This window comes from Mastomys coucha, unplaced genomic scaffold (assembly GCF_008632895.1).
Source record: "Mastomys coucha isolate ucsf_1 unplaced genomic scaffold, UCSF_Mcou_1 pScaffold21, whole genome shotgun sequence".
Classification (NCBI taxonomy): domain Eukaryota; kingdom Metazoa; phylum Chordata; class Mammalia; order Rodentia; family Muridae; genus Mastomys; species Mastomys coucha.
The window spans coordinates 183,242,689-183,255,197 of NW_022196904.1; the positions used below are offsets into that span (position 1 = coordinate 183,242,689).

General features: G+C 40.0%; 1 pseudogene; it reads right to left on the reverse strand.

Moving 5' to 3' along the window:
- Positions 1 to 6,566: 6,566 nt before the first annotated feature.
- Positions 6,567 to 12,193, reverse strand: LOC116101467 (annotated as a pseudogene).
- Between the last annotated feature and the right edge of the window lie 316 nt (positions 12,194 to 12,509).

The window sequence follows — 12,509 nt, forward strand, 5'->3', positions numbered from 1 at the left end:
TAACAATTTTATGTCAATTTTCTCAAATGTAGAGCACCATGATCCATCTACAAATGCTAGGTAAATAAAAAGCTAATGTTTAAATACCCGATAAACATTTCTGCTCTGCCGTTAGGGTCTTTTTGCGAAATCTCAATGTCACTTATGTGCCATAACTTGTAGTGTAAAGTACTTGTATGTGATGTTCTCATAGTTGAATGCAGAGTTTTATGTAATGGAAACATGAATTGACATGTCTAGTGCTTATAGCAATACAAAGGTATCTAATATAGGCATAGTACTTTTCTACTTTCGAAAATGAAATGGGGCTGGGAAAACTCAGCCCAGTTTTCTTTATTTGTGCATAAGATGGGAAGACTAAGTAAGAGTTAGAATTTCAACCTGAGCAGTTCAGTTTGACCAAATTTGCATGCCAGAATATAAGCCTTAGAAAACTTAAGGAAGAAAGAGTACCCTCAGAACCTTTGGCTGTCTGATAGGTCTTCTGAAACTTCCAAGGAGTTTTAATCTGCCTTTTAAAAGATGGAAGCCACCTAGTTTAATCCATAAGTTACTTCTGCCCTCACGCAGCATTTGCACTACTCCCAAGAAGTACAAGAAAAGCAACCTGAAAAATCCCAGGAGAAGGGATTAACGCCTAATCCTCCATGTATTTGTCTTGGCACTTAAGCAACATCATTTGAGTTTTAAAAAGCTATATAAATAGACTGTCACCAAATGCTATTAGATACTAGGAAATGACAAAACAATACTAGAACTTCAAGAACAATGCTCAACTTAAACATCATATGCATTTTTATGTCACAAATGTATGACACGTGGTCATACCAAGAAGAAACTATTTCCCTAAGGACCTATGATCAAAGCCTCTGGACTAAGAGAGATGGTTTCTACCAGAAAAAAGAATGACCTTTCCCTTGTATTTTGACCAGAAATTTTGCCTTAAGATATTTCTTTTAAAATGATAGAAATATTTCAGAAAAATATTTTTTAAATTGCTAATTCAAATAGAGGACTTCCCAAAGGCGTTGAACCTCAGTCCTTCCATGAAAGCATGCAGAGATAGTCTTGCCATAGTAGAAACAGTAATAATATTCTTTATTCATGTTCAAGAATGCTACCTAAAATTTATTTTTCCAAAAAAAAATTTATCAATATGGATTGGTACCAGGTATATTTCTCCCACCATATTTGAATATTATATTATCTCCTGAGATGCTGTAACTGTGGCATAATAACTCTGGAAGACTTATGTCACTCAGTTTCCAAGAGAAATAAATACATTTAAGATACCACAAACTCTGTTCTCACTTATTAACTTAATTATGAAATGACCTCACCTTTTCTAAGTTACAAAATAAAACTAGTATCAGTATAACATTCTTGGAAGGATCTTGCTCTTTGAGAGCAGGGATTGTGAGAATTTGATAGGATCCCTGAAAAAGCAGTGTTAAAGATAATAATTGGAACCAGTGAAAAAGAATGTAAAAATCCCAGCATACACAGAGCAAAAAAGAATGCTTTCCTCAGGCATCTCTATCTCCCTAGTGCAGACTTCGACATACCTTATCTGATGTTCAAAGTTCACAGCCAATTTGATGAGATACCTACCACTGAAGTACAGCAGTCTTTTTCAACATAAATTTAGGTTTCCCGGGAGGAAGTCTAGAAGATGGGTTTAGCAGTATCCAGACGATTTTCAACAGAGGAAAGAATACACGTCAAAGCTCAGAGTATTACGTAAAGCCAGTGGAGGCAGACAGATGAAGTGTTCAAGGTCATCTTTGGTTGCATAGCAGTTAAAGTCAGTCTGTCCTGATATGCATGACACCTTGTCCCAAAACAAAAACATAAAGAATCCAGGTAAGAAATAGAGTGATTATCTATATTTTAAAAATATGTCAAGTAGAATGGTAAGTGGAATGTTTTAGATAAAAGAATAGTATATATCCATATCCATATATACATATATATATATATGTTTGTGTGTATATGTACAAACAGAAAAATGCATACATGCGCACTTTGCGTGACTGCAGTATTTGAGGCGTAAACTTTAAGGAAAGTCAGTCTCCTGCCTCTGCATTGTCTCCTGACACCCCAAACTCAGATAATGTCCTCGTACTTGTGTGCTAGGGCCCACCAAGATATCATTTCTTTACAGCTAGAAAGAGAAAATTCAGACATTGCTCTCTGACCTTCACCAATGTTCCAATGTCCTAGTTAAACCCTGGCTTAGAAAGTTAAGCCATCCAAACTAATTGCCTAGAGCATTGTGGGTAGGGCATTAAAGCTTACAGAAAGAGAGACAGCATAGAGCATTCAGCTGCAGGCAGTCTGCATTCAGCATTTGGACTCGCTCGCACTCGGACTAGAACCAGGTTGGGATTATACTTACAGATATTTACCCATCTCTACTTATTTTCTGAGAGTAAAGGTGTATGTCATCACATCTAACATACGTATGTGAACTATCTCTCTGTCAGTATGTATGTATGTACATACATATTTTTTCACAAATTCTTTTTAATACTAGGTTTTTTATTCCTCCAAAGCAAGACCATGATACTCATTTTTATTCCCTTACTTCTTAATTGAATATCGGACAGTAGATACTCAACTGCCATTTGTACAATTACTTGAATTAGTTTATCTAGTGCATTACCTCTTAAGTTCTTTAAAAAGGATGCTGAATCACTAGCCCACTCAGTATCAGGAAGATAAAGATGACACATCTGGTTCATTTACATTTACACTCTATTAAAAGAGAATGAGAGTTAATGTATGAAATAATATAATATAGTAAATCACTTCATCAATTAAACTGACATTAACTTACATTAAAACAATTAATTCACATACAATTATTTGTTAAATTTAGTAGAAGTAATCATTATCAGATCAAGAACTATATTTTAAAAATTATATTAATAAAAATTTCCAAGAGATTGAGTTATAATACCATGTCTCCTGACCAAAAACAGTAATTAAGTCAAAATGCATGTGAAATGGCCATTCTTTTCATGGAAGCTTTGAAGGCTTCACATGCATAGCTACTGCGCACTGACATAGAACGTCATAACAGGATGGTGCCTTAGCATCCTGTGATATTTCTGGAGCATGGAGGGAATCTTGTGAATCATATGTTTGTAAATTACCATACAATATACAAAATCAAAGTTGTCCTGAACTTGTTGCTTTCTGACCCTCAGTTTTACTCTATCTCTTGATAGAGAGTGTATCAGGTACAGTCCCCACAAAGCCCTAAAGGGTGTGGCTCTGTGAAGACTAAGAAGACTCTGGTCACCTTGACAGTATATAAAATCATCCTGGAGACGAGTCTCTGGGAATATCTGTGAGGGATTTTCTTGATTAGGTTAACTGAAGTTGGAAGGCTCAGCTGATAGACCAAGCAAACACAGTCAGAAGAGCACATACAGAATCCTCTATGATTCCTGAGTATGAATGCCTCATGGCCAGCTATCTCAAGTTCTTGCCACAATGAGTTTCTCACCATGATTGATGCCATCCTGGAACTGTGAGCCAGAATCATCCCTTTCTTCCTTAAGTTTATTTTGTCACCTCGTCTGTTCCAAAAACAAGTATCTGATATAGAAAACTGATTCTATGATCGATCCAAGCTCAGGGACTTTATTTATTTACTTTGATTTCCATCTCTGGTCTATACATGGTGTTGATGGCTTTTGAAGAAACTTCCCCATTCAATTCTTTGTTTGGATTGATTTAGTAGCTGTTGTTCAGTATTTAAAAGTTAAGAATCATGATTTCTATATCATTTAGAAAGAATATACTTTATGTATGCAGCTTCTGACATTTCTGGGAAATACCATCTGTAATGCTCTCTGCCTGTTGAAAGAGAAGTTTTCCTAATGAGATATGGGGACTTCACTATTTTGGTTTTTATAGTTACTCCAAGATATATATTCACATCTGAATATTTGGAGGTAGATGCCTCAGATGAGAGAGAATATGAGACATTTGGCATTCCATTACAGAAAACTATAACCAATCAAAATATAGAGCAATAGAGCCCACAATGAATACATTCAGAATACACCTCTAACATGTAAGGCATAGGAATCAGTATGGAGGTTTGCTAGGGAACCTTGTAAGAACTAGAGGATAAGGGAGTTTCCCATGAGATGGTATCTCCATTTCTCAGAAGTAAATCACACTCAGATTATGTCTCCCATCTTGATTTAATGAACATCATTTTCATTTCCGTTGACTCTTACAATGCATAAATGTTGCTGAGCCAAGCTGTTAAGTAAGTACTTTGTTCTTCCTAAATAGAATTCTAAAATATCCCATTAATGCCACTTTACTACTGTCTAATCATTTGCTGCCTTATTAACCTGACTCTAACAGCATTTACAAACAATTGAGGGAAGATTAAATGGGCCCTGCTTTACAAGTAGTTGCTCTGGATTTGAACCCTGGATATATTTCTTCCTAACACTTTAATCTAAAATGAGTCACTTAAGCTTCTTACCTAAACTTTTGGGTTTCAATCCCTTAGCATAATGAGGTTTGCTACAAAGATAGAATGATGTGCATCAAGTACAAGACACACACTGGGGCCTCATAAATACTGTTTCTTAATCTATATGAAGCATGTTTATTGGTTAACCTATTTATTAGTACACAAGAGATCCTGAATAAATAACCAAAGAGATCATAATGATTACCCTCCCACTGAAAGCAGAGGTCCTCCCTTTCCTGCAATTTACATAGACAATAAGGTTGCCTTGTTATATCTCTGACCTGGCCTAAAATACAATGCCACAATGCTTTAAATGAAGGATTTTCTTGTCTTTGTTAAAGTTATGCTTTACAAAGACAAATAAGAATACAATAATTAGAAATGAGGTGTGTTTGTAAAAACTGGTAAAAACATTGATAACTCTTTATGAAAACATTTCCTTTAGAGGAATTAAAATACTACTATTATGATTATGACTGCAAGGATTAAGCACATATTTTTATTACCTAGTGAAAATCTTCTATAATATCAAGTCAGTTACAATACTATTGCCTAGAAAGGAAGTGTTCCATCTTTAATAATTAGGATACCATTGGGAATATCTAATGAAATCTTTCCCTTCACTTAAATCTGAGTACATTTATCTAATCGAAAGAGTGATAGTAAGCAAAGACAAGAGTCAGGCAATGTATAATTGCAGGCATGCAACACAGCACCACAGCCTTTTAAGACCACTGGAATCAATGGGACTGTGTTTTATTTCCATGTTTCATTTTGATGTCACCCAAAGTAAAACTATGTGGGTTGAATAGGTCTGCATTACTGTCTCCAAAATAGAAAACTATTTTCAATAAAGAGGAAACAAAATACTCAAGGGAGGAAATAGAGAGAGAAAGTGTGGGGCAGAGATTGAAAGGCCATCCAGAGACTGCCCCAATTGGGGATCCATCTCATATATAGACACCAAACCCAGACACTATTGTGGGTGCCAAGAAGTGCTTGCTGACAGGAGCCTGATATAGCTGCCTCCTGAGAGGCTTCGCCAGAGCCTGACAAAGAGAAAGGTAGATGCAGCCAACCATTGGACTGAGCACATGTTCCCAATAGGGATGTTAGAGAAAGGACTGAAGGAGCTGAAGGGGTTTGCAACCCATAGGAAAAACAACAATATCAATCAACCAGATGCCCCAGAGCTCCCAGGGACTAAACCAATAACCAAAGTGTACATATGGAGGGAATAATGTCTCCAGGAGCATATGTAACAGAGGATGGCCTTGTTGGGCATCAATGGGAGGAGAGGCCCTTGGTTCTGTGAAGGCTTAATGCCCAAGTGTAGGAGCATGCCAGGGCAGGGAGGTGGGAGTGGTTAGGTGGGTAGGGGAACACCCTCATAGAGGCAAGGAGAGGGAGGGTGGGATAAGGGGTTTCTCGAGGGGAAACGAGGAAAGGGGATAACATATAAAATGTAAGTAAATAAAATATCCAATAAAATAAAATATTATACTTAAATATGAACGTCCAATTTTTTTTATAAAGTAGTGTCTGTAGTTTTGGTTGCAGAGGAAACAGATGTATGACTTTTGCTTGTTTTTTTCTCCATTAATTTATTTATTCACTTTACATCCTGATCACAGTCCCCTCCTCCTCTCAGTATCTCCTCTTCATCTCTGAGAAGGGAGAGTTTCCCCCTGGGTACCAACCCATCCTGGCACCTCAAGTCACTGCATCACTAAGCACATTTTCTCCCACTGAGGCCAGACAAGGTAATCCAGTTAGGAACAGGATCCAAAGGCAGGCAACAGAGTCTAAGTATGCCCTTGTTCCAGTTGTTATGGGACCAGCTTGAAGACCAAGCTGCACATCTGCTGCATATATGTAGGAAGCCTAGGTCCAGCCTTTTTATGATCCTTGGTTGGTGGTTCAGTCTCTGGGAAACCCAAAGGGTACAGGTGAGTTGACTCTGATGGTCTTGTGGAGTCCCTACTTTTCTGAGTTCCTCAATCTTTCCCCCAACCACTGCATTTGTTTCAGTTATTGCTGGGTAGAGCCTCTCAGAGGACAGTTATGCTAGGCTCTTCTCTTTGAATCCAGGCTGACAGATACAAACATGGCCTGAAGTTCCAAGGTAGCTGAAGGAGAAAGGCAGGCCTGCAAAATATCCCTACTGACCCTATGAGGAAAGCTCAGTACATTGCCCCTCAAGTTGGCAGGAGTTGCTACTGCATTCATTTATGTCTGTCTCAAACAGGGCACCTGTGTGTCCAGGCCAGCAGTGACAACTACAGCTGTCAACAGTGGCATCCCATGTTGTATCATTGTGACAGGTTTTGATCAACAATAAGGCATCAAAGTCTCACAGTGTGTCTCTGTGAACGCACTACCTGTGCAGTCACGGGGGTAGTTGTCTCCTCTGTCCACATATAGACCTCCATGGAAGACATGGTTGACTGGCATACTTATCAAAGTTAAGCTCACAGTGGTCTCCAAGGAATGCAGGTGAGTAGTCACAGAAGTAAGCTCCAAAAACATCCCGACACCATGACGACAACACAGCTGGGATCCACATTCATCAATTTCCAACTCACAGTTTATAACAGAATACTTCTGGGGACAGACACACATGTAACTTTCTGTCATTAAGGCATACTGCATCATTAATGCGGGGATCAGAAATACTTTCATTCACAGTGCCTACCTTGGCATCCACAGAATCAGGAGTAGCCAATGAGTCTATCCTGGCACATAGCCCTATTGTGGGAAGAGATGGAAGCACGTTCATTATGATCTGCTTCACAGAACCTTCCAGCATACCCAGTAGGACAGATACAGACAGAGTGCTCAGGGTCTTTATGGCAGGTGCCTCCATGTTGGTAGGCATTCCCTCCACAGACATTAGTGAAAGTTTCACAGGTCAACCCTCTGTTCCCAGAACAGTGGCACAGGAAGCCTTTTTCCCCTGGTGTATCCCCACAAGTGGCAATTCCTTGGCATGGACTGGAAAAGAAAGGGTCTTTTAGAGCTTAATAATCTCTATCCAAATCATTGGATATGCCTAAACAGTTCTTATCTTGTGGAAAGCCTTCATGCTTAGAATTGTTTTGGCAAGAACTTAAGAGACACCTGGTATAGTTTTTAACTGCAAAATGAATCCTCAATCCTATTGTAAAATATACCTCAAGTCACTGCAGGGCTAGGTAAATTCTCCCCTACCAAAGCCAATCAGTACAGCCCAATTAGGGGAGCAGGATCCATGGACAGGCAACATAATCAAGGTAAGCTCCTGCTACAGGTGTTGGGGAAACTGCATGAAGGCCATGCTACACATCTGATACATATGTGTAGTGGCCTAGGTCCAGCCTTCATAAGTTCTTCAGTTAGTGGTTCAGTCTCTGAGAACTACCAAGGGTAAGTTGACTCTGATGGAGACCCTATCTTCTTTAGGTTCCTCAATCCTTCCCCCATATCCTCCACAAGACTTTCTGAATTCTGTCCAATGTTTAGCTGCTGCTCTCTGCATTTGTTTCAGTCAGTTTTGGGGTGAAGCCTCACAGAGGACAATTCTGCTAGCTTCCTGTCTGCTGGCAAAGCAGAGTATCATTAATAGTGTCAGGGCTGCTTCTGTGCATGGGATGTGTACTGGCTGGATTTGTGTGTCAACTTGATACAAGCTGGAGTTATCACAGAGAAAGGAGCCTCCCTTGAGGAAATGCCTCCATGAGATCCAACTATTAAGGACTTTCTCAAATAGTAATCAAGGGGGGAGGGCCTAGCCCATAGTGGGTGGTGCCATCCCTCGCTGGTAGTCCTGGGTTCTATAAGAAAGCAAGCTAAGCAAGTCAAGAGAAGCAAGCCAGTAAGTAACATCCCTCCATGGCCTCTGCATCAGCACCTACTTCTTGACCTGCCTGAATTCCACTCCTGATTTCTTTTGGTGATGAGCAGCCATGTAGAAATATAAGCTGAATAAATTCTTTCCTCCACAACTTGCTTCTAGGTCATGAAGTTTGTGCAGGATAGAAACCCTGGCTAAGAGAGGATGGATCTCAATTTGGCCAGTCATTTATTGGTCATTCCCTAAATCTCTGTGACACCTTTGTCTCGCATTTCTTGCAGGCAGCACAACTTTTGGGTCAAAGGTTTTAAGGGTAGATGGGTATAATTCCCTCGACTGGGAGTTCTGCCTTGCTGCAAGAAATGGCCACTTCAGGATCCATATCACCCTCTGCTATGGATATCAACTAGAGTTCCCCTTGTAGATAGATTCTTTAGAGCTCCACATTGCTTCACATTGCTATGTGCATAGCAGCTTTATTCATAATAGCTAGAAACTAGAAGCAACCCAGATATCCCTCCACCAAAGAAAGAAAATGTAGTTTATCTACACAATGGAATAGTACTCAGCTATTAAACATAAGAACAACATGAAATTTGCAGGTAAATTGATAGAACTAGAAAATATCCTGAGTGAGGTAATCTAGACTCAAAAGGAAATGCATGGTATGTAGTCACTAATACGTGTACATTAGCCATAAAGTTCAGGACACCCTTGGTACAATTCACAGACCAAAAGAAGCTTAATAAGAAGGAGGGCCCAAGGGAGGATGTGTTAATCTCACTCAGATGGGGAAACAATACTGTCCTTGGAAGTGGATGGAGGGAGGGAACGAACTGGGAGGGAAAGGTGATAGGGAATATGATGAGGGTGGGGGGATAGATATAGGTAGAGCCAAGAAGAAAGTGCCAGGAGAGTGAACAGAAATCAGAGAAAGTGGGGGAGGATCTCTAGGATGTACCAGGTATATGGGTTTTAAGAGGGGTAAAGAGAGAGGATATGTGGATGGAAGGATGGAAGGAAGAAGGAAGGAAAATAATGAATAAAGTAAGAGGGAGGGAAGAAAAAAGACAGTCTAGAGTCTCTTAGATTGATTACCATCTCCTGTTTACAATGCCTTCCTGAACCCACATACTCTACAATGTGATTTGTAGCTTCTCACATTTAGAGTTGGGTGTAATCACATGACACTTTCTATCTGCATTGACTTTTTATTTGTGTTTAACAAGTAAATTGAAGCATAAATGATATTTTGACTGCCCTATCTGAGGCTGCAAGCATAGTATCAGTCACCACACTTTAAACTATTACATACTAAGCCACAACTCAATAGCTTACAGCAATTAGCATTTTTGCACTGTCCCAAATCTATGGATTAACTGAATGATTCTGCTGATCTGCGCTATGCGTGGCTGCTCTTGCCAGGACCTGTTTATCACCCTCAAGGCAAGCCTGTGCCTTTTCACACTGTGGGAGCAGGTTTCCAGAGAGCTAGTGAGAGTGTGACAGGCCTCTTAATCCTTAGACCTGGCACTAGCAAAATGTCACCGTTACTCATTCTGATTTCCAATACAATTCAAAAGGCCAATCTAGATTGCAGGGGCAAGAAATACTCTGTTTCTTGATTGAAGGAGCTTCAAATTCATATTTTAAAGCATGTAGTCAAGTATGAATAAATTACTGAAACTGTTATAATAAACCTCACACAAGGAACTGCAAGTGATTTGGCTTTTGCTCTTGGCTCTCTCTCTCCCTCTCTCCCTCTCTCCCTCTCTCCCTCTCTGTCTCTCTCCCTCTCTCTCTCTCCGTCTCTCTCCATCTCTCTCTCTCTCTGTCTCTCTGTCTCTCTCTCTCTCTCTTTTTCTCTCTCTCTCTCTCTTTTTCTCTCTCTCTGTCTCTCTGTCTCTCTCTCTCTCTCTCTGTCTCTCTCTCTCTCTCTTTTTCTCTCTCTCTCTCTCCTTGGAAAACAAACTAATTTGGAAATGATATGAGAGATACAGCTCCTCATATTACTTGTTCCAAATTCAAGCCATTTCTGACTCCATGGCCTTGTATTCAAGAAAAAATAAGAAAAAAATTTATATGATAATTATGACCAGTTTTGTGATTAATCAGCAAAAGTAGTGAGTGGTCTAAAGTAGGCAAAGAGCATGTCTTAGGCTTTATATTGCTGTGATAAAATAACATGACCAAAAGCAACTTGGGGAGAAAAGGGGTTTATTTCACTCACCATTTCAAATAACAGTTCCACCATCAAAAGAAGTCAGGAACTCCAGTAAGGCATAAAATCAAACTTGGAGTCAGGAGTTGATGCAGAGACTATGGAAGGGTGTTGTTTACTGCCTTGCTGATCATGGCTTACTCAGCCTGCTTTCTTATAGAACTCAGAACCACTAGCCCAAGGATGGCACCAGTCTATAGACTGTCCCCCAAGCCTGATCTTATAGAGGAGTTTTCTTTATTGATTAATTTATTTATTCACTTTACATTCAAGAGCATCCTCTTCCACTGAGGCCCAACCAGACAGCCCAGGTAGGTTGAATGGCAGGAAATAGAATCAGACAGCACCCATTCTAATTGTTAGGGGACCTATGTGAAGACCAAGTTGCACGTCTGCGACAAATATGTGGGGGTGCTAGGTTCAGCCCTTTCATGTTCTTTGGTTGGTGGTTCAGTCTCTGTGAGGCCCTCATGTGCCAGCTTAGCTGACTCTGTGAGCATTCTTATGGTGTACTTGACCTCTCAGGCTGGCTTAAGTCTTCCCCACTCTTCCATAAGACTTCCCAAGCTATGCCTGATGTTTCAGTGTAGGTCTCTGCATCTGTCTCCAAGAGAGGCTTAATGAACCCTTTCAGGAAGCAGTTATGCTAGGATCCTGTATGCAAGCACAGCTGACTATCATTCATAGTTTCAGGGGTTAGCTCTCTCCCATGGGATGAAAAAGTTCAGGATAACCATGCTACAATCCAAAGACACCCCAAAAAATACGTAATAAGGAGGATGTGTGAATCTTACTCAGGAGTAGAAATAAAATAGATATAGAAGGTGGGTGGAAGGAAGAAACTGGGTGGAAGAGGGCAGGAGGAGTGGTATGGGGATGAGGATCAGGTGTGGAGAGAGGGAAAAGGAGGCTGGAAAGGCCTGGAGTGAGAATAAAAATCAGTAGGGAGTATCTCTGGGATTAGCCAGATTCCTGGGATGGGAGAGGCTCCTCCTGGAAGTCTACTGGGGAAATCCTAGCTGAGACTCCCAGCAGCTGGCTGGCTAGGGACACTGAAGTGGCACTTCTCACTCCTGTACCTGGCAAGACTTCCAGGGGAGAGAGAGGGACATTAAGTCACTCACAAAACCTTTGATCCAAAGTTTGTCCAAACTACAAATTGCTGTTTATAGTCCAAATCACTTTTATGGTATCTGTACGACCATGCAAGATCCTCCCCTAAGCTGTGAAGGTAATACATGTAGCCCTATCTCTAGAGCCCATGTTCTTGGAGGAAGTGACATGCACATTGAGATGAGTTTTTATGCAATTATGTCGCCTGGTACACTCAAGATGGTATTACACCAGAAAATTTTTCTCAAATTGTGCTGTGTTTAAAAATGATGGCAGTAAACTGAACAGCATCAGACTTTCTAGAAGTCTGATCAAGGCTGAAGTCAGAAGGAACCGAGTTCCCATTCTTACTTCTTCACACTTTATTTCCCTGCTGACTGTGATGGATGCAAAGGACCCCCTCACTCATCCTATAAGGTGATCAGACAACTTGAAAATCTCTAAGCTAGTATAGCCTCTGCCTTGTACTTTCTCTGCTTCCATCATTAGATTTACTGATGATTCCTGTTTCTTTGGGATTCATTGTTTTAGTAATATGATAGTCAAAAGGAGAGAATCAGATCTCATTTAGGAATGTTTTCATTTCCATCAAGGCAGTTAGAATAATATTTTGCATACTGTAAAGCCTTGTTTACTTCACTTAATCAATGATTCATGAACACACAATTTTCATTGTAGAATCCATATACAAGTATGATGCTTTGAAGATTCCAAGCATGTAAAAATCTTCTAAGGTAGGTAACATCTACAAGAAATTATTTCAAAAGACTTCCAGAACAGAAGGAGAAAGCAGAGTTCACAGGCATCCATGTTTCCAGCCATCATTGCTGGACTAGATC